This window comes from Panulirus ornatus, chromosome 59 (genome assembly GCF_036320965.1).
Source record: "Panulirus ornatus isolate Po-2019 chromosome 59, ASM3632096v1, whole genome shotgun sequence".
In the NCBI taxonomy this organism is placed as follows: domain Eukaryota; kingdom Metazoa; phylum Arthropoda; class Malacostraca; order Decapoda; family Palinuridae; genus Panulirus; species Panulirus ornatus.
The window spans coordinates 14,349,724-14,371,203 of record NC_092282.1 but is presented as its reverse complement, the minus strand read 5'-3'; the positions used below and the strand labels follow the sequence as shown (position 1 = coordinate 14,371,203).

The 21,480-nt window shown below is 39.4% G+C and overlaps 1 protein-coding gene across 7 annotated transcripts in view; it reads left to right on the top strand.

Moving 5' to 3' along the window:
• LOC139767113 (tigger transposable element-derived protein 4-like) overlaps positions 1-21,480 on the top strand; it is a 102,888-nt gene that overhangs the window by 59,837 nt on the left and 21,571 nt on the right. For 4 of the 7 annotated variants that reach the window (XR_011716997.1, XM_071696102.1, XM_071696103.1 and 1 more), the window contains one exon: positions 8,177-8,321. The exons of 1 other annotated variant lie outside the window; for it this stretch is intronic. The gene's annotated coding sequence lies outside the window, so the exon portion shown is untranslated. Of the gene's footprint in view, positions 1-8,176; positions 8,322-11,673; positions 11,859-21,013; positions 21,045-21,480 lie in introns of all 7 variants that reach the window. 2 more of the 7 variants (XM_071696104.1, XM_071696107.1) reach the window with 2 other exon arrangements.

Genomic DNA, 21,480 nt, shown 5'->3' with positions numbered 1-21,480 from the left:
TTAGTTCTGTGTGGGTGGCTGATTAAGAAGCAAGATTAAGGGGTAGACGTCTTTGGTGGAAAAATTCCCTTAATGGAATAAAGGATTTCTGAGATGCAATTTCTGTGAGGAAAGACAAATTTGTGGTTGTAATCAAGACATAAGGGGACAACCAATTATGGCTGTTTGCTTTAGAGTCATCTAGCTAGGAGGTAATTAGGCAGGCAAAGAAACTTAAAAGGTGGAATTCTGTGGGGTATTCATCAGACATGATGAATGAATGGGAAAAAGCAAAAGAATACAGTTAGATGGCAAAAAACAGGAGGAGCCTTCTCAAAATTGATTGAGATTGCCAGCAGAGTACTGTAGGGCTCTGTTCTGGAACCATTTCCCTTATATGAAATGAAGGAAAAAATCTTTCAGGACTGTTTTGAAATAGGCGTATTCCTAATTTCAACCATCTCACTCTTAACAAGGAACTTTTGGTTTGTATGAATATTTACTCATAAGAAATAATCTTCAAACTTCAGTACAGTCTTTTGTCTTGACATTGCATGAATTTTTCTAATTCTTCTTCATGACCTTGAAGCTATAAAGAAAAGCTTTCTGAGCCATAATGCAAGTAAATCCAACAACTCCCTCAGCGACACCCATTAGGCTGTGTAGAGGAAGCTACAGGTGTCTTTTGGTAGAACCTGAACAATCTGCTCCATAGATTGATTCAGTTACAAGAGATTCTTCAGAATTTCCCAGAAAGGCCTGATGAGGTTTCTTATCTGACTGGTTTTTCTGATTGAGTGGACTTACATTATGTTGACTATCTGTTAAGAATTCTGCATTCTCCACACCTTTCCTAGAGCAAGATCAAAAGTTTGCCCCTTTCTCCATTATTTAGCAAGGCATTCATTTTCCTTACTGGCAGAATCCAGTTTGAAAGAATACAGGTTTTGGGGGTAGTGAAAAGCTATATCTTCATACAAGGAGGCTAGTGAACATGCCTTCCTTTTCCATCATGACCATCTTTCTATCCTCTACTTTCTTTTTACTCTGTATCATAGGATTTTGATATTATAATGAATAGGTACATTATCAAAAATTAGTTTTTTTTTTATTAAAAAAGCTTTTATGGGTTTTTACTGCCAACATGATTTTATAATACAACCATCCCAGTTTTCAAATGGAGGATAATTTCTTGGAAAGTAGTATGCAAATCTTTATTTAAAACAATGGTTTCAGAGGGAAAAATGTGGAAGCATTCTTGATCCCTGACATTTAAAACATGAAATTTAAAGTGTTTGGCATTGAACCTTTTTGTTATGCAATGAAAAACTTTTTTTTTTTCTGTCCCGCGTTTGCGAGGTAGCGCAAGGAAACAGACGAAAGAAATGGCCCAACCCACCCCCATACACATGTATATACATACGTCCACACACGCAAATATACATACCTACACAGCTTTCCATGGTTTACCCCAGATGCTTCATATGCCCTGATTCAATCCACTGACAGCACATCAACCGCGGTATACCACATCGATCCAATTCACTCTATTCCTTGCCCTCCTTTCACCCTCCTGCATGTTCAGGCCCCGATCACAAAATCTTTTTCACTCCATCTTTCCACCTCCAATTTGGTCTCCCACTTCTCCTCGTTCCCTCCGCCTCCGACACATATATCCTCTTGGTCAATCTTTCCTCACTCATTCTCTCCATGTGCCCAAACCATTTCAAAACACCCTCTTCTGCTCTCTCAACCACGCTCTTTTTATTTCCACACATCTCTCTTACCCTTACGTTACTTACTCGATCAAACCGCCTCACACCACACATTGTCCTCAAACATCTCATTTCCAGCACATCCATCCTCCTGCGCACAACTCTATCCATAGCCCACGCCTCGCAACCATACAACATTGTTGGAACCACTATTCCTTCAAACATACCCATTTTTGCTTTCCGAGATAATGTTCTCGACTTCCACACATTCTTCAAGGCTCCCAGAATTTTCGCCCCCTCCCCCACCCTATGATCCACTTCCGCTTCCATGGTTCCATCCACTGCCAGATCCACTCCCAGATATCTAAAACACTTTACTTCCTCCAGTTTTTCTCCATTCAAACTTACCTCCCAATTGACTTGACCCTCAACCCTACTGTACCTAATTACCTTGCTCTTATTCACATTTACTCTTAACTTTCTTCTTTCACACACTTTACCAAACTCAGTCACCAGCTTCTGCAGTTTCTCACATGAATCAGCCACCAGCGCTGTATCATCAGCGAACAACAACTGACTCACTTCCCAAGCTCTCTCATCCCCAACAAACTTCATACTTGCCCCTCTTTCCAAAACTCTTGCATTCACCTCCCTAACAACCCCATCCATAAACAAATTAAACAACCATGGAGACATCACACACCCCTGCCGCAAACCTACATTCACTGAGAACCAATCACTTTCCTCTCTTCCTACACGTACACATGCCTTACATCCTCGATAAAAACTTTTCACTGCTTCTAACAACTTGCCTCCCACACCATATATTCTTAATACCTTCCACAGAGCATCTCTATCAACTCTGTCATATGCCATCTCCAGATCCATAAATGCTGCATGCAAATCCATTTGCTTTTCTAAGTATTTCTCACATACATTCTTCAAAGCAAACACCTGATCCACACATCCTCTACCACTTCTGAAACCACATTGCTCTTCCCCAATCTGATGCTCTGTACATGCCTTCACTTATTAATAACAAATAAAAAGTACAGTTCACCAGTGCAAGCTGCAGTTTTCACTTAAAAAGCTGGTGGTTGTGTATCTGCTATGATTTCACACAAATCTCTTTAGAACTTTGAGGCACTGATATTTGGCTTTTGGCTTTACTGATAACCAACATTATTCTGTTTCTTCTACCACTGGAAACTTAACTTCTGTATATTTTGCTGTAGTTAGCTCTCAACTTCATATCCACTGTACACATGTTCTTTAATGTTATAACATCATCCTCACCATGCCCTTTAAGTAGCTCCTGTGTTCTTCTAATGCTAACATTTTCTTATGCTTCTTCACTGGGTTTTCTTCATTAGATGAAAAACATCTTGAATGCTTTGGGGTTGCCATATCTACAGAAAATCTGATGAAATTATGATCACATGTAAGCACTGACTATAAACAATGACATCTTTGTGGTAACAAGTGGAATGCATGCCAACAAACCAAAACAAACATGGCCATGAAGGTGAAGTGAACTTTGGATCAAACAAAATGAAAACTTGCTCATTTTTTGTAAAAAATTGGCATTAAAATACATATTGTTCATAAAAGATATTGCTGACATGGAAACTTTAAGAATGGATTTTTTTAATAGTGATACCACTAATGATAATGATTATGATACTACTAATTATAATGATTATAATAATTGAAGATACCATTTAATACTATTTATATGATAACCTATTTATGCATAAAGTGGTGAGAGAGATAAATTTGAGGGTCTTGGAGAGAGGGACATGTCTGTAACAATCCTTTAGGGGGTGATTCAGTTGCTGTTTGTGGATATCCTACTCTGGTAGCAGACTACAGCAAGAAAGTTAGTGCTGGAGTTAGGAAGTGTGTGAGAGAGGAGAAAGTTGAAAGTAAATCGAAAAAGTATGGTTAAGGGAGCTGGAGAAGGTGTGCTGAAAATGTTTAAACATATGGAGGGGATGAATGAGAAGGAACTGAGAGGGTGGACATGTAAAAAAAGAAGGGAACAAGAACAGGAAGACGTAGGATGAAATGGACATACACAATGAAAGATTCTTTTGAGGGATTGGAGCCTGAGTATGTAGGAGGATGTGAGACATGCATGGAATAAAGTGAATTGGAGTGATGTGGCACACAGGGGGACAACGTATTGTCATTTGGTTGAACCAGGGCATTTGAAGCAGTCAGTGGAAGACATGGAAAGGTCTTTAGGGCTTATGGGGCTCTAGTTTTGGTGCATCATACATGACAGCTGGAGTGTAGATGTGTGCGAATGAGATTGTTCTGTTCTTGGTGCTGCCTTCTTATGTAGGAAATGGTCCACAAGTATGAAAGTAATTATGATTATCTTTTTATTCCTTTGTGCTGCAATAATGATAATATTCAGGTAGTTTTTGATGAATGCTAGAGATGTGATCCTGAAGACATGACTGTTAATTGAAAAATGTGTAAACTGAATATGTTTTTCCCATAAGTGTAATGTTATGAATTGAGGATCTATTCCTGAATGACATGATTACTAAATAAATCATTGCAGAACAAAGAAAATTTTAAGTTGAATAAGTATCGAAGACAAAAGAATGAAATAAATTAGTGCAGAAAATAAACATATCTACATGATTAGATACTTAGATATATACTAACTGAAAATATTAGCATATAGTGCATGTTGAGGCCTGAGTAGAGACATTTCTGAGACAGAGACAGAATTTTCTGCCTTTGAAGGAGCTCCTTCATTTTCTTTTCATGGAGAACAGATCCCTATAGCAATACAGGGCACCCTCAGGTATGTGACAACATTTGTTTGCTACACATTGGGGTCATTGTCCCTTGGTATTATTAGCACTTGGTCTGTGTGGGTGAAAGTTTCCAAGTGTCATTTTACAGCAAGTTGTTTTGCTGTGGCTACTGTTGCAGCAATATTGATATATTAGGCAAAACAAAAGCAAGTGCTCAGGCTTTTATACCTGTAAGTGCTATGAAAGTGACAGTAATAGAAATAGCACTGTAATGATGAAAAAAACACAGAATGAGTGATGTTATTGATACTTATCTGTTGATGTAACATAAGATGAAATAAAGCATGCATCTCCTCAAAATAGAGGAGAGTGATGAAAAGTACAATTCTCATTGATGTAATCATAGAATTGATTGTGTAGGTTATAAACAAAATGAAATTGTCAGAGGGATGCGTACTTAGACATTGGTACCGTGATGAATACCAATTATTGTGAACGATTCAAAGGACATAATATGAACATGTGGTTATTTAAAGGATATAAGAACATAGCTCTTAATTATCATAGAGAATAGCCATAAATTGATTTACTTTAGATTTAAAGTTGGAAGTGTTAAGTTGATTTGATGAGCAAAAATCTTATTTGCGTCTTGAAAGCAATAGGACTCGCTACATCACTATTATGTAACCCCAGGACCGATTCCTGCAACTGCAAGGCCACACTCAAACCATTAGCAGGGAAAGAATAGACACCTTTGGAGTAAGAAGTTTGTCTACAAAATTGTACTCTGATGATACAATCTTGGTAAAGGTGACTGTTTTCTCTTGGAATATTCACAAGCAGGCACAGTCTGGCAATGCCAGCTTACTACAACAGTTGTAAAAGACAACATAAATGCCAGTGTTTTGGCTACTCTACCTATAAGTGCTGTGAAAGTGATAGAAATATTGATGATAACCATGAAAATTTTACTACATTTCTCATCACATAGGAGATACTTTAAACAAGTCTTGATAGATCATGGAGTTGAGACTTATATCATGATCCATTGGATGTGATGGAAGAAATTTGATAATTCTGAATGAGTGATGCCAAGGATAGATGAGTGATAGTGCACAATTCTCATTGATTTAATCACCAAAGTGATTGTGAGGGTAATACACAAGTAATAAGGATAAAAAAGTATTTTGTTTGCAGGAATTAGACTTAATGATGCCATTAACTGGGAACCTTAGTAAATGGATATGAACAAAGAAAGTAGAGATGATAGCTGGAAGTTTGATGATGGTATTGACATTTTCCCTGGAAGGGACTACGAACTAGTGAAAAACAAAAGGGGATGATGATTGAAAACAAGGCTGATGTACATGACTATGGTCTTAGTTTGCATGATGGTAAAATGGTGGTTCTTTTCTAGAGGCTGTTAAGGGTGTTGTTTTAGGTGGAAATATTGGGAGAGCTGTCGTCATCACTGATACTAATGGCAGAGTCAACAACATATTTCCATTAGGCAGGTGCATCCATCGGGACTAAGTTGTAAGGATGCGAAAACACAAGAAACTCATGTTTGTGTTCTTGGGATGCCACAGGTGAGGAACTTGAAGGTGAAGATGACCCACTTGGAAGCATTCAGCTGGATGATGCTTATGAAGGAAATCTGCATCCTGAACAATAGGATTTCTTTGCAGCCCAAGGTTTATGACCTTGTTGATGATTATATGATAGTTGATTAGATATATAAGATTTAAATAGCAAACAAGAGAGTAGATGGTGAAGACCATGTATTATTAAACTGGAGTAGCTATGAAACTTGCACTATGTGATTATGCCTAGATGACTGCAAAACTTTCATAGTAATCTAGGAATAGAGGTGATGGTAACGAGCTGTAATGCACTGAGAGATTTGGGGCTTGATGTTGCTTTAGGGGAAATTCATATCTTCCTATCTGTGAGGCATTTTGATTTTTAGTGAGAGACATTAATGATGGAACAAAGGAATTTAGCTAGTCCAGGGAAAAGCCACTTATGGAGGTTCATAGGTAAGAGTTCACTGGGTGTAATGGAGCACTTTTTCATGAGGATGAATAGTTGGCTTAAGACTTTTAAGTTCGTGTGTTGATGCAGGGAGTGAGGTTAAGATGTAGATGGCATCAAAATGAGAAGAGGGTGTCTGGCAGATGGCGGCAAAGTTATCGTCAATAAGTTGTAGCATATTTATCGGAGGAATGAGATTACGTTAGGGAAAGAAGGAAGACTGCTTTGTCAGACTGCTCAAGTTTTTCATTTTTCTGTGCCTTTTCAGACTGCTCAGTTTTCCATGCCACTGGTATACTTTGGATTGTTTCAGGTACCTGAGATGTACAGAATATATCTTATGATTAACTTAGTTATGGAATGCCAAACAAAGGGCAATGTTTTTGTGATACAAGCCCTGGTCTCACTTATGCATCAGTTTCTTAATGCAGGATATAGTCTCATAGATCCATATGAAAGGAGTGATATGATGCTTCCGTGATGGCATAACTATCTATTTAGTTTCTGTGTCATCCACACTTAGCAATTCAGGGACATATTTTGGAGTTGGTAAATAGCCTGTTTTGACAGTTAGACCCAAGTACTGGGATAGTATTGGATATTACTGATCTTTATGCCATGACTGCAGGATCATTTTGGCTGAGGGTGTTTGTCTGGTCAGCCATGTTAATTAGAATTAGGGTTTGTTTTGACTTATGTGACAAAGTCTGCTACTTGTGATAAACACAGAAGGATGCTCCTGTAGATCCATGGTGTCAGTTTCATAAAGATCTTCACATAGCAATAGCTATGCACATGGGTACCTAACTGTAAGGTAACCTGAGATGTTAATTAGATTGTTAATTATAGTGTATCTCTGTAAGGGGAATAGGATAGATGATACAGCACATAATAAAGGATAAAGGCAACTTGGAAAGAGTGAGCTATCATTGCCTCCACCTTCTAAGGAAACTTAGCACTGAAGTGGGATGGATACAAATCCTTGTGATAGAATAGCCTTTAATCTGCACCACACTCATGATACATAGATTATGGAAAAATTCATGATTATTTGCAAAGGACATTTCAAGAACACTTTCGAGCTTCTGTGTTGGCAGCATTACCTTCCACAACTGACCCGAGTAGGTGATAAGCTCATCAGTCTTATTAGAAAGAAACTCAGCATTTTATGTTATGGTATCAGCACTGGTAATCCAAATTACAGTCAAGGAATTTCAAAGTGTTGGCAGGGCTTAATGAGTGCAGGTTTATGTGGCTTCCTTGTAGGTGAAATGACTTTGACTTCTAATCATGACAAGCTTTCTTGCAAGTGTATGCATGGAACAGATTAAAAGATTTCAGTCTTACAATGATATTTGTTTATAATAATAATCATAGAATGAGAGAACTTTATTTATTTGGACACATAAGCATTTGTCTTCTGGAGATACTACCATGATGGGCATTGCTGAGTGCAAGGTGATCCTACTCATTGGGAAAGATAATAGATTTACATCATCATGTATTTCCAAGAAAGATGGGCTATCCATATCTCATTTTCCTTGCTAATTGGCCTTGCCAATAGGAAGAAATGGCTTTTTTCAGGTTCAAAACTGTTTTTGTCAAATGTTTGATTTTTATGTTGCAGCATAGATAAGTTAATTGATTTGATTATATTTTTCTATGATTCCTCAGTGATGAAATGACAAGTGGCAGATTAGATACTGAACATTGCTTGGTAGTGTTATGAATAGAGCTGATCGCTCCACCTACTGAGGTTCTTCATAAACTGACTCCTAACCTGAAAGGACACACCCAGTCTCATTGGAGAAGAATAAAGGTATGGATTTTTTTCATCCCTCTGAATAGTTGAAGTTTTCCAGTCAACCTTGAAACTCTTAGTATTGAGAAGTTAGTTAAGAATTTCACTCTTAGTGAAATTTCAGGTACTATTTATTAATATCAAAACTGGGTCTGATTCAGACTAATTCAAAGATTTCAAGAAAATTTAACCAAACAAGAAGTTCAGAGAAAAAGAATTATTGTAATATTCTGTTTTTCATTGAAAAAAAAGGAGAATGTGTTTTCTATGTTTAAAGAAACATGTTAAAGCTTAACCACTGCATTTAGTGCTAATTTCTTCTCAGCCACATCTTCACATGATAAAAACCAGTTACCCCATTTATCCTTAACTTTGTAGAGAAGTTATACAGGTACACCACCGATTTTCTGGCACTCTTGGTTCCAGAGCCTTACAAGATTAACCATTTTGCTTGACCAACTGTGGTCATGTAATAATAACTCATCAGCACACCTCTAACCCACTAATTATATATCTTCCATTTGTCTAAAGTATACCATGGACTGCTAGAAATTTAACTTAAACAAATATTGAATGTTTGAGCACCCTAAGTTGGTAAGTCTGTCCTTAGATTGTTTGAATCCTGTGGGGTTTTCTTCGTCTTCTGTTGTTAGTTTTTTCCTAGGTATGCATTGCCAGAATAATGCCGTTTCATCTGCAATATACACCTGCTCAGGACTGAGGTGCTTGTCAGCTACGAGTTTCGCAAATTTCTCCACATATTTGGCATCTCCTTCATGGTTTGCAGACTGCTTTTCTCCGCACACTTTATTCATGGAAATTGGATGAGGCTTCTTGAATCTTTGAAGCCATTTTTCACTATAGTCATGCTCATATTGTAATTTAAGTTCTTTATAGAACAACTTAGCCTGGTCCATTATCATGCTACCTGACAAGTCCACTCCATCACTCCGACGCTGTCGAAACCATTCCATCATCACTCGATCATGCTCAGTACTCCTGCCATCTTTCATAGTTTTTCTAATCGTCATTTGCTTTTTGGAATCACTGTCTGCATAGAATTTATATATTTTCTCCCTTTGCTTATTTATATCATAAACAGTTGATGAACCAATACTGTAGATGTCACACAGCTTATGCACCTAAACACCATGGTCCATTTTTTTCAACAGTTCTACTTTATCTTGGATCAATATGGACTGGTGTTTATGTTTGACACCATGACTGACACTCTCATATGTCTTAGAAGCCATAGCTATGGTTAAATTTCAGCAAAATAAGCTAAGAATCTCACAGAATTGCAGTATCACCACCAACAAATGCAGTGTAAAGAATGTAAATAAGCGCGTCCTACACACATCATCTGTGGCTGCCCAGTAAACTAGTCTGGTGGCTGTGGTAATTTCAAGTACCCTCATGTAATTTTGTCCAGACTAAAGGAGGTGCCGAACTATCAGTTGCCGGAAATTTGATGGTGCACCTGTACTTAGATCTCTAACTAATTTTCAAAGTATATGTAAGGTTTACATAAGGTAGAAGTTGCAACACCTAACTTTTTGACAAATCAAGTGTGCAATAGATACTGAACTATTCGGTGATGAAATATACTCATTATTAGTTTGAAAGTTGTGTGACATATATATGGAAAGGGAATATGGCAGTGATGTTTTTAATTCAGCTGCTCCTTATTCAGCATGTTTGGCTACCTCTTTGGCAGGATGATTCACAATGAATCCCCTTCACCAGCCATATATCCTGGGAACTTATATCTGCTTTTACATCTTTCACCAAAATGTCTAATTCCTGTCTTGTAATAAGCTTTTCTTCAGATCAGAGATGATTGCATCTTATAATTCATCAGTAATGTTGCAATCTGGGAACCATGTTTTTACCATAAAGATTTGTTTAGAAAGCCCACATTTAAGATGCCCAAAACTTTTAGTGACTGCTTGATATGCATTATCCCTTAAACTTTATGGGATAAAAACTTCTTGATTTGTTTGTTTAAGCCTTTGTGTATCAGCTCTAAATACAGCAGTTTTTCTTGTGGTGTTATTTGCTTGAAATTTTCTGGAGGTGGACTTTCAAATTTTTTGTAGCTATTTTTCATTGAATTGAAATTCCAAGATTAGATATAGTGTTTCCCTTTTAGGCAGGTCATATCTTGCTTTATTTAGTAATGCTTGCGTTATAAAGCATTAATGTGAAGTCATCATAATTGTTTTTTCCTGAAGCTCTCATCTGTCTCGTTTGATGATTGCTCTAATGTTAATCTTCCCATTCTCATTCCCCTATCGGCACATGTCAAAGTATGCCAGATGGATTTATTTCTTCACCCAGTGGTGAAAAATCAACTTAAGTCCAGCAATTCTAGTACCTGAACCAATGTACAAAAGCAGTGAATTAACACTTTCACATATACCTACTACCAGATTGGTTGGCCAAATCATCAGGGATAATTTCAAATTAGTAAGTTTTAGTGGACTGTTGTACTTGTTAGATAACTTTAGAAATTAAGGTTAATTCAACCTTTTGACCTGAATAGTGGTCCAGTTTGTTTCAAAGCACTAAAAGAATGCTTTTGAAAGGAAAAAGATAGACTTTTCCATTTCCAGGTCAAAATAAAAAATATTTGCTGCACCTGTAGAAGCATCTAGAAAAGGAAACATGTAAATCAACTGATTTTAGTTTCCCTTCATTGCAAGTAGATCCACCTCTAGATGGATCCCCAGTGATAAATTTCACTTGAATGATTCCCAGTCCACGATTCCATGGGAGGTAACTAGATTCGAGCATCTGCTATGATTTCTTGGGCTTCCTTTATGTGAGTTCCTTTAAGAAACTGATTTCTTTTGGGAAGAAAATGTTGTTTTGAGAATGTTCATGTGTGCAGGGGCCTGGAACAAGTCATTTCCCTTCTGTTGAGGCATGACAACTAACATTTTTCAGAAAGGAGTTGTAATGATGTATCTTTTTTGGCTTCATTTTCTTGAGAACAGTGTACACTGCAGCCCATTCTTTTATATTAAATGGACCAATGCCGGTGGTTGAGACCACTCTCTGCAGTAGTTCATCACTACCTTCATATGGAACCCCTATCCTTGCTCAGGTGAATATGTGTGAATCTTTATTAATGGCACCGAGGGATTCCTCCACTGGAACTTTTTGCTCAGCACCCCTGATCACAGCTGGACATCCTTTTTCATAGCTTCAGAAGAAAATTTTTTTCTATTCATTATTAATACCAACTGGATCTGTAGTTGCTGCACAGTTGAGCAGGCCAGTTATTTTTTCCACTTCTCTACCTGTGATATACTGATGTGATCTGGATTCTTTTATGCATCCCCATTCTTTGTCTTTGATATCCCAGATCAAGCATTATCACCTCATCATCTGGAAGGGAATCAAAACTCTTTTACATGGAACCAAGCTTGCTGAATCATCTTACCTACTCTCAGAATCCCAAACACATTTGAAGAGACTGCCCAGATCAGCCAGTCCTCTAGCTGAGAGATATGGCCTTAAAACTGAAGGCTTGGTACCATATTTTGAAAGGTTAGAAATACCAAAATTTGGGATTGACAGGAATGCATCCTCCGTGTTGATAGATAACATCCATGCATTCTGAATCACTCTCTGGAATAAACTGAATTGGCATATTGATTCACATTATAACCGTTGAATGCTTTAGGTCTTAAACCTATTCACATTTGAGGAGTATCTTTCATACTTGCAAAATCCAAGATTGAAATATTTTTTTCCTGAATCTGGTTCTATGACTCCTTTTCTTGATATTATTTGAGTGTATTCTAAAAAACAGAAAGGTTAATTCCTGACATTGTTGTCTCAAACATTTCATTTCCAACACGTCCACCCTCCTCTGTACAACCCTACCTATAGCACATGTTTCACAACCATATAACGTTGTAACCACTATTCCTTCAAACATACCCGTTTTTGCTTTGAGATAACGTTCTCACCTTTCACACATTCTTCAACGCTCCCAGAACCTTCACCCCCTCCCCCACCCTGTAACTCTCTTCCGCTTTTGTGCTTCCATCCGCTGCTAAATCCAGTCCTAGATATCTAAAACACTTCACTTTCTCCAGTTTTTCTCCATTCAAACTTACTTCCCAATTAACTTGTCCCTCAACCCTACTGAACCTAATAACCTTGCTCTTATGCACATTTACTCTCAGCTTTCTTCTTTCACGCACTTTCCCAAACTCAGTCACCAACTTCTGCAGTTTCTCACACGAATCAGCCACCAGTGCTATATCATCAAGGAACAACAACTGACTCACTTCCTAAGCCCTCTCATCCACAACAGACTGCATACTTGTCCCTCTCTCCAAAAGTCTTGCATTCACCTCCCTAACCACCCCATCCATAAATGAATAGAACAACCATGGAGACAACACACATCCCTGCTGCAAACCAGCATTCACTGGAAACCAATCACTTTCCTCTCTTCCTACTCGTACACATGCCTTACATCCTTGGTAAAAACTTTTCACTGCCTTTAGCAACTTACCTCCCACACCATATACTCTTAATACCTTCCACAAAGCATCTCTATCAACCCTATCATATGCCTTCTCCAGATCCATAAATGTTACATACAGATCCACATGTTTTTTAAGTACTTCTCTCATACATTCTTTAAAGCAAACACCTGATCCACACATCCTTTACCATTTCTGAAACCACACTGCTCCTCCCCAATCTGATTCTCTGTACATGCCTTCACCCTCTCAATCAATGCCCTCCCATATAATTTCCCCAGGAATACTCATCAAACTTATACCTCTGTAATTTGAACATTCACTTTTATCCCCTTTGCCTTTGTACATTGGCACTGTGCATGCATTCTGCCAATCCTCAGGCACTTCACCATGACCCATACATACAGTGAATATCCTTAACAACTAATCAATAACACTGTCACCCCCCTTTTTTTTTTTTTATAAATTCCACTGCCATACCATCCAAATCCGCTGCCTTGCTGGCTTTCATCTTCGGCACAGCTTTCACTACCTCTTCTCATTACCAAATCATTCTCCTTGACCCTCTCACTTCGCACACCACCACAACCAAAACAACCTATATCACTATATCATCAAACACATTCAACAAACCTTCAAAATACCTACTTCATCTTCTTCTCACTTCACCACTACTTGTTATTACCTCCCCATTAGCCCCCTTCACCGATGTTCCCATTTGTTCTCTTGTCTTACGCACTTTATTTACCTCCTTCCAAAAATCTTTTTTTTATTATCATTATTATACTTTGTCACTGTTTCCCGCATAAGCGAGGTAGTGCAAGGAAACAGACAAAAAATGGTCCAACCCACCCACATACACATGTATATACATACATGTCCACACACGCACATATAACTACCTATACATTTGAACTTATACATATATATATATACATAGACATATACACATATACACATGTACATAATTCATACTTGCTGCCTTTATTAATTCCCGTTGCCACCCTGCCACACGTGAAATGATAACCCTCTCCCCCTGCATGTGTGCAAGGTAGCACTAGGAAAAGACAACAGAGGCCACATTCGTTCACACTCAGACTCTAGCTGTCATGTATAATGCACCAAAACCACAGCTCCCTTTCCACATCCAGGCCACACAAAACTTTCCATGGTTTACTCCAGATGCTTCACATGCCCTGGTTCAATCCATTGACAGCACATCGACCCAGGTATACCTCATTGTACCAATTCACTCTATTCCTTGCACGCCTTTCACCCTCCTGCATGTTCTGGCCCCAATCGCTAAAATCTTTTTCACTTCATCTTTCCACCTCCAATTTGGTCCCCCACTTCTCCTCGTTCCCTCCACCTCTGACACATATATCCTCTTTGTCAATCTTTCCTCACTCATTCTCTCCATGTGACCAAACCATTTCAAAAAACCCTCTCCTGCTCTCTCAACCACACTCTTTTTTTTACCACACATCTCTCTTACCCTTTCATTACTTACTCGATCAGACCACCTCACACCACATATTGTCCTCAAACATCTCTTTTCCAACACATCCACCCTCCTATGCACAAATCTATCTACAGCCCATGCCTCGCAACCATATAACATTGTTGGAACCACTATTCCTTCAAACATACCCATTTTTGCTTTCCGAGATAACTTTCTCGCTCTCGCCTTCCACACATTTTTCAATGCTCCCAGAACTTTTGCCCCCTCCCCCACCCTGTGATTCACTTCCGCTTTCATGGTTCCATCTGCTGCCAAATCCACTCCCCTTATCTAAAACACTTTACTTCCTCCAGTTTTTCTCCATTCAAACTTACCTCCCAATTGACTGTACCTACTGTACCTAATAACCTTGCTCTTATTCACATTTACTCTCAGCTTTCTTCTTTCACACACTTTACCAAAGTCAGTTACCAGCTTCTGCAGTTTCTTACATGAATCAGCCACCAGTGCTGTATCATCAATGAACAACAACTGACTCACTTCCCAAGCCCTCTCATCCACAACAGACTGCATACTTGCCCCTCTTTCCAAAACTCTTGCATTCACCTCCATAACAACCCCATCCATAAACAAATTAAACAACCATGGAGACATCATGCACCCCTGCCGCACACCAACATTCACTGAGAACCAATTACTTTCCTCTCTTCCTACTCGTACACATGCTTTACATCCTCAATAAAAACTTCTCACTGCTTCTAGCAACTTGCCTCCTGCACCATATATTCTTAAAACCTTCCACAGAGCATCTCTATCATATGGCTTCTCCAGATCCATAAATGCTACATACAAATCCATTTGCTTTTCTAAGTATTTCTCACATACGTTCTTTAAAGCAAACACCTGATCCACACATCCTCTACCACTTCTGAAACCACACTGCTCTTCCCCAGTCTAATGCTGTGTACATGCTTTCACCCTCTCAATCAATAACCTCCCATACAGTTTCCCAGGAATACTCAAGAAACCTATACCTCTGTAATTTGAGCACTCACTCTTATCCCCTTAGCCTTTGTACAATGGCTCTATGCATGCATTCCACCAATGCTCAGGCACCTCACCATGAGTCATGCATACATTAAATATCCTTACCAACCAGTCAACAACACAGTCACCCCCTTTTTTGATAAATTCCACTGCAATACCATCTAAACCCACTGCCTTGCCAGCTTTCATCTTCCGCAAAGCTTTTACTACCTTTTCTCTGTTTACCAAATCACTCTCCCTAACCCTCTCACTTTGCACGCCACCTCGACCAAAACACCCTACATCTACCACTCTATCATCTAAAACATTCAACAATTCTTAAGGTACTCACTCCATCTTCTTCTCACATCACCACTACTTGTTATTACCTCCCCATTAGCGCCCTTCACCGATGTTCCCATTTGTTCTCTTGTCTTATGCACTTACATCCTCAAAACATCTTTTTATTCTCCCGAAAATTTAATGATACTCTCTCACTCCAACTCTCATTTGCCCTCTTTTTCACCTCTTGTACCTTTCTCATGACCTCCTGCCTCTTTCTTTTATACATCTCTTAGTCATTCGCACTATTTCCCTGTAAAAATCGTCCAAATGCCTCTCTCTTCTCTTTCACTAATAATCTTATTTCTTCATCCCACCACTCACTACCCTTTCTAATCTGCGCACCTCCCATGCTTCTCATGCCACAAGCATCTCTTGCACAAGCCATCACCGCTTCCCTAAAACATCCCATTCCTCCCCCACTCCCCTTACGTCCTTTGCTCTCACCTTTTTCCATTAGAGATGCACTCAGTCTCTCCTGGTACTTCCTCACACAAGTCTCCTTCCCAAGCTCACTTACTCTCACCACTCTTTTCACCCCAACATTCTCTCTTTTTTTTCTGAAAACCTCTACAAATCTTCACCTTTGTCTCCACAAGATAATGATCAGACATCCCTCCAGTTGCACCTCTCAGCACATTAACATCCAAAAATCTCTCTTTCACGCACCTATCAATTAACACTTAATCCAGTAATGCTTTCTGGCCATCTCTCCTACTTACATACGTATACTTATGTATATCTCTCTTTTTAAACCAGGTATTCCCAATCTTTTTATTCTCCCTAAAATTTCATGACACTCTCTCACGCCAACTCTCATTTGCCCTCTTTTTCACTTCTTGCACCTTTCTCTTGACCTTTTGCTGCTTTCTTTTATACCTCACCTAGTCATTTGCACTGCTTCCCTGCTGAAATTGTCCAAATGCCTCTCTCTTCCCTTATACTAACAATCTTACCTCTTCATCCCACCATTCACTACCCTTTCCAATCTGCCCACCTCCCACCTTTCTCATGCCACAAGCATCTTTTGCGCAAGCCATCACTGCTTCCCTAAATACACCCCATTCCTGCCCCACTCCCCTTACATCATTTGCTCTCACCTCTTGCCACTCTGCACTCAGTCTCTCGTGGTACTTCCTCACACAAGTCTTCCTTCCAAGCTCACTTACTCTCCCCACTCTCTTCACCCCAACATCCTCTCTTCTTTTCTGAAAACCTTTACAAATCTTCACCTCTGCTTCCACAAGATAATGGTCAGACATCCCTCCAGCTGCCCCTCTCAGCACATTAACATCCAAAAGTCTTTTTTTCATTTATTTATTTTTTTTTTTATTATACTTTGTCGCTGTCTCCCGCGTTTGCGAGGTAGCGCAAGGAAACAGACGAAAGAAATGGCCCAACCCCCCCCATACACATGTATATACATACGTCCACACATGCAAATATACATACCTACACAGCTTTCCATGGTTTACCCCAGACGCTTCACATGCCTTGATTCAATCCACTGACAGCACGTCAACCCCGGTATACCACATCACTCCAATTCACTCTATTCCTTGCCCTCCTTTCACCCTCCTGCATGTTCAGGCCCCGATCACACAAAATCTTTTTCACTCCATCTTTCCACCTCCAATTTGGTCTCCCTCTTCTCCTCGTTCCCTCCCTCCTTTTCATACGCCTATCAATTAACATGTAATCCAATAACACTCTCTGGCCATCTCTCCCACTTACATACATATACTTATGTATATAATTTTTTTTAAACCAGGTATTCCCAATTACCAGTCCTTTTTCAGCACATAAATCTACAAGCTCTTCACCATTTTGATTTACAACACTGAACACCCCATGTACACTAATTTAACCCTCAACTGCGACATTACTCACCTTTTCATTTAAATCACCCTTCACTATAACCTGGTCTCGTGCATCAAAGCTGCTAACACACTCACTCAGCTGCTTCCAAAACACTTGCCTCTCATGATCTTTCCTCTCATGACTAGGTGCATGGGCACCAATAATCACCCATCTCTCTCTGTCCACTTTCAGTTTTACCCATATCAATCTAGAGTTTACTTTTTTACACTGTCACCTACTCCCACAATTCCTGCTTCAGGAGCAGTGTTACTCCTTCCTTTGCTCTTGTCCTCTCACCAACCCCTAAGTTTACTCCAAAGACATTTCCAAAACACTCTTCCCATTTACCCTTAAGCTTCATTTCACTCAGAGCCAAAACATTCAGGTTCCTTTCCTCGCACATACTAACTATCTCTCCTTGTTTCTCATCTTGGTTACATCCACACACATTTAGACACCACAATCTTAGCCTTCGAGGAGGATGAGCACTCCCTTTATGACTCCTTCTTCTGTTTACTCTTTTAGAATGTTAGAATATGTTGTATCTTCCCTCAGCAGGGAAGATACAAAGTTATCATGTCTCGAAGAATGCTATGGAACATACCAAATATATAACATTTCAACCAAGAAGCTAGAACAGATATTCAGTGTACTGCCTGGAAAAATGAGAAACATGGATGGAATAACTATAGAAACATTTAGAATAATGCTTGGCGTGGTAGAATTCATTCCCAGATTAACCAACCGCTTGGATGGTATTTAAGGGAAGGAGTGCAAATGACTGAGAGATATATAAGAGAAAAATAGCAGGAGGTCAAGAAGAAGATACAAGGGTTGAAAATGAGGGCAAATGAGATTTGGGGTGAAAGAATATCATTAAACTTTAGGGAGACTGAAAAGATGTTTTGGAAGGAGGTAATTAATGTGCAAAAGACAAGAGAATAAATGGGAACATTGATGAAGGAGGCAGAAGAAGAAGTGATAACAGGTAGTGAGGAGATGAAGTGAGTATTTTGAAGGATTTTGAAATGTATTCAATGACAGACTGGCAGATTTAGGGCGTTTTATGTTCAGGGTGGTATGCGAAGTGAGAGAGACATGGAGAGTGGTTTGATGAAGAGAAAAGAGGTTGTCAAAACCTTGCGTAAAATGAAATGCAATACAGAGGCTAGAGTGGTTGGTATTTCAGGTGAATTTTTAAGAAAGGGGTGACTGTGTTGTTGATTGGTTGGTAAGGATATTCATTGTATCATGGTGAGGATTGGCAGAATGCATGTATAGTGCTATCATAAAAAGGCAAGGAGTATAAAGGTGAGTGTTTGAACTACAGAGTTACAAGTTTGGTGAGTATACCTGGTAAGTTGTATGGAAGGGGATTGATTGAAAGGGTGAAGGTATATACAGAGTATCATATTGGGGAGGAGCAGTGTGTTTTCAGTAGTGGCAGAGGATATGTGGATCATGTTTGTTGTAAAGAATGTGTTTGAGAAGTATTTGGAAAAACAGATGGATTTGTATGTGGCAGTTATGGATCTGGAGAAGGCATATGATGGAGTTAATAGAGATGCTTTGTGGAAGCTCTTAAGAATACAGTATTTGGTACAGGAGTTAAGCTACTAGAAGCAGTGAGAAGTTTTTATCAAGGGTGTAAGGCATGTGAACAAGTAGGAAAAGAGGCGAGTGAATGGTTCCAAGTGAAGCTTGGGTAGGGCTGTATGATGTGACCCTGGTTGTTTAGTTTGTTTATAGATGGGAGATTGAGAAAGGTAAATACAAGAGTCATGGTGTGAGGGGTGAGTATACAGTTTTTGTGGAATGAGAGACCCTGGGAAGTGCATTGTTATTTGTTGATGATACAGCACTAGTACATGATTTGAGTGAGAAACTGCTAAATTTGGTGACTTAGTTTGGAAGTGCGTGAAAGGAGAAAGTTAAGAGTGAATGTTATTATTAATTTGTTCAGTAGGATTGAGAGACAAGTTAGTTTGGATGTAAATTTGAATGTAGAAAAATTAGAGTAAGTGAAGTGTTTTAGATATCCGGGAGTGGAGATGGCAGCGGATGAAACCTTGGAAGTGGAAGTGAGTCATAGGGTGGAGGAGGGGGTGAAGGTTCTAGAAGTGATGAAGAGTGTGTGGAAAGAGAGAACGTTATCTGGGAGAGCAAAAATAGGTGTTTAAAGGAATAGTAGTTCCAATAATATTTTATGGTTGCAAGACATGGGCTATAGATGGGGTTGTGTGAAGGAGGGTGGATGTTTTGGAAATGAAATGTTTATGGACTATATGTGGTGTGAGGTTGTTTGATCGAGTAATGAAAAGAGAGTAGTAGGGAGAGGAGTAGAGGGCATGTTGAAATGGTTTGGGCATATGGGGAGAATCAGTGAGGAAAGGTTGACAAACAGGACATATATATATATATGTCAGAAGTGGTGGGAACAAGGAGAATGGGGAGACCAAATTGGAGATGGAAGTATTTATTTTATTTTATTTATTATACTGTGTCGCTGTCTCCCACGTTAACGAGTTAGCACAAGGAAACAGATGAAAGAATGACCCAACCCACCCACATACACATGTATATACATACACATACATATACATACCCATACATTTCAACGTATACATACATATACATACACAGACATATACATATATACACATGTACATATCATACTTGCTGCCTTCATCCATTTCCGTCGCCACCCTGGCGCACATGAAATGGCACCCCCCTCTCCCCGCGTGCGGCGAGGTAGCGCTAGGAAAAGACAAAAAAGGCTACATTCATTCACACTCAGTCTCTAGCTGTCATGTGTAATGCACTGAAACCACAGCTCCCTTTCCACATCCAGGCCCCACAAAACTTTCCATGGTTTACCCCAGACACTTCACATGCCCTGGTTCAATCCATTGACTACACATCGTTCCAATTCACTCTATTCCTTGCATGCCTTTCACCCTCCTGTATGTTCAGGCCCTGATCGCTCAAAATCTTTTACACTCCATCCTTCTACCTCCAGTTTGGTCATTCACTTCTCGTTCCCTCCACCTCTAACACCTATATTCTCTTTGTCAATCTTTTGGGGCCTGACTATGCAGGAGAGTGAAAGGCATGCAAGGAATAAAGTGAATTAAAACAATGTGGATTATTGAGGTCAATATTCTGTCAGTGGACTGAACCAGGGCAAATGAAACATCTGGGGTAAACCATGGAAAGGACTGTAGGCCTGGATGTGCAAAGGGAGCTGTGGTTTCAGTGATTACACATGACAGCTTGTGGATGGATGTAAGCGGATGTGGGCTTTCTTCTCCTGTTTCCAGGCACTCCCTCGCTGATGCAGGGGGCAGTGATCAGGTGTGGGGGAGAAGAGGAGAATGTATATGTTATTTTTTTTTATTTCTTGCATTTGTGCTGCTTCCTGTGGGGCAGGGTGGTGTCGGAAATGGATAAGAGGAGAATGTATATGTTATCTTTTTTTGTTCTTTCATGCATTTGTGCTGCTTCCTGTGGGGCAGGGTGGTGTCAGAAATGGACAACAAGGAGCAGGTATGAATATGTACATGTGTATATATGTATATGTATTATTTTTATTTATTTATTTATTATACTTTGTTGCTGTCTCCCGCATTAGCGAGGTAGCGCAAGGAAACAGATGAAGGAATGGCCCAATCCACACATATACATACATACACGTCCACACACGCACATATACATACCTATACATTTCAACTTATACATATATATACATACACAGACATATCCACATATGCACATGTACATAATTCATACTTGCTGCCTTTATTCATTCCCGTCGCCACCCCGCCACACATGCAATGACAACCCCCTCCCCCCACATGTGCACGAGGTAGTGTTAGGAAAAGACAACAAAGGCCACATTTGTTCTCACTCAGTCTCTAGCTGTCATGTATAATGCACCAAAACCATAGCTCCCTTTTCACATCCAGGCCCCACAAAACTCTCC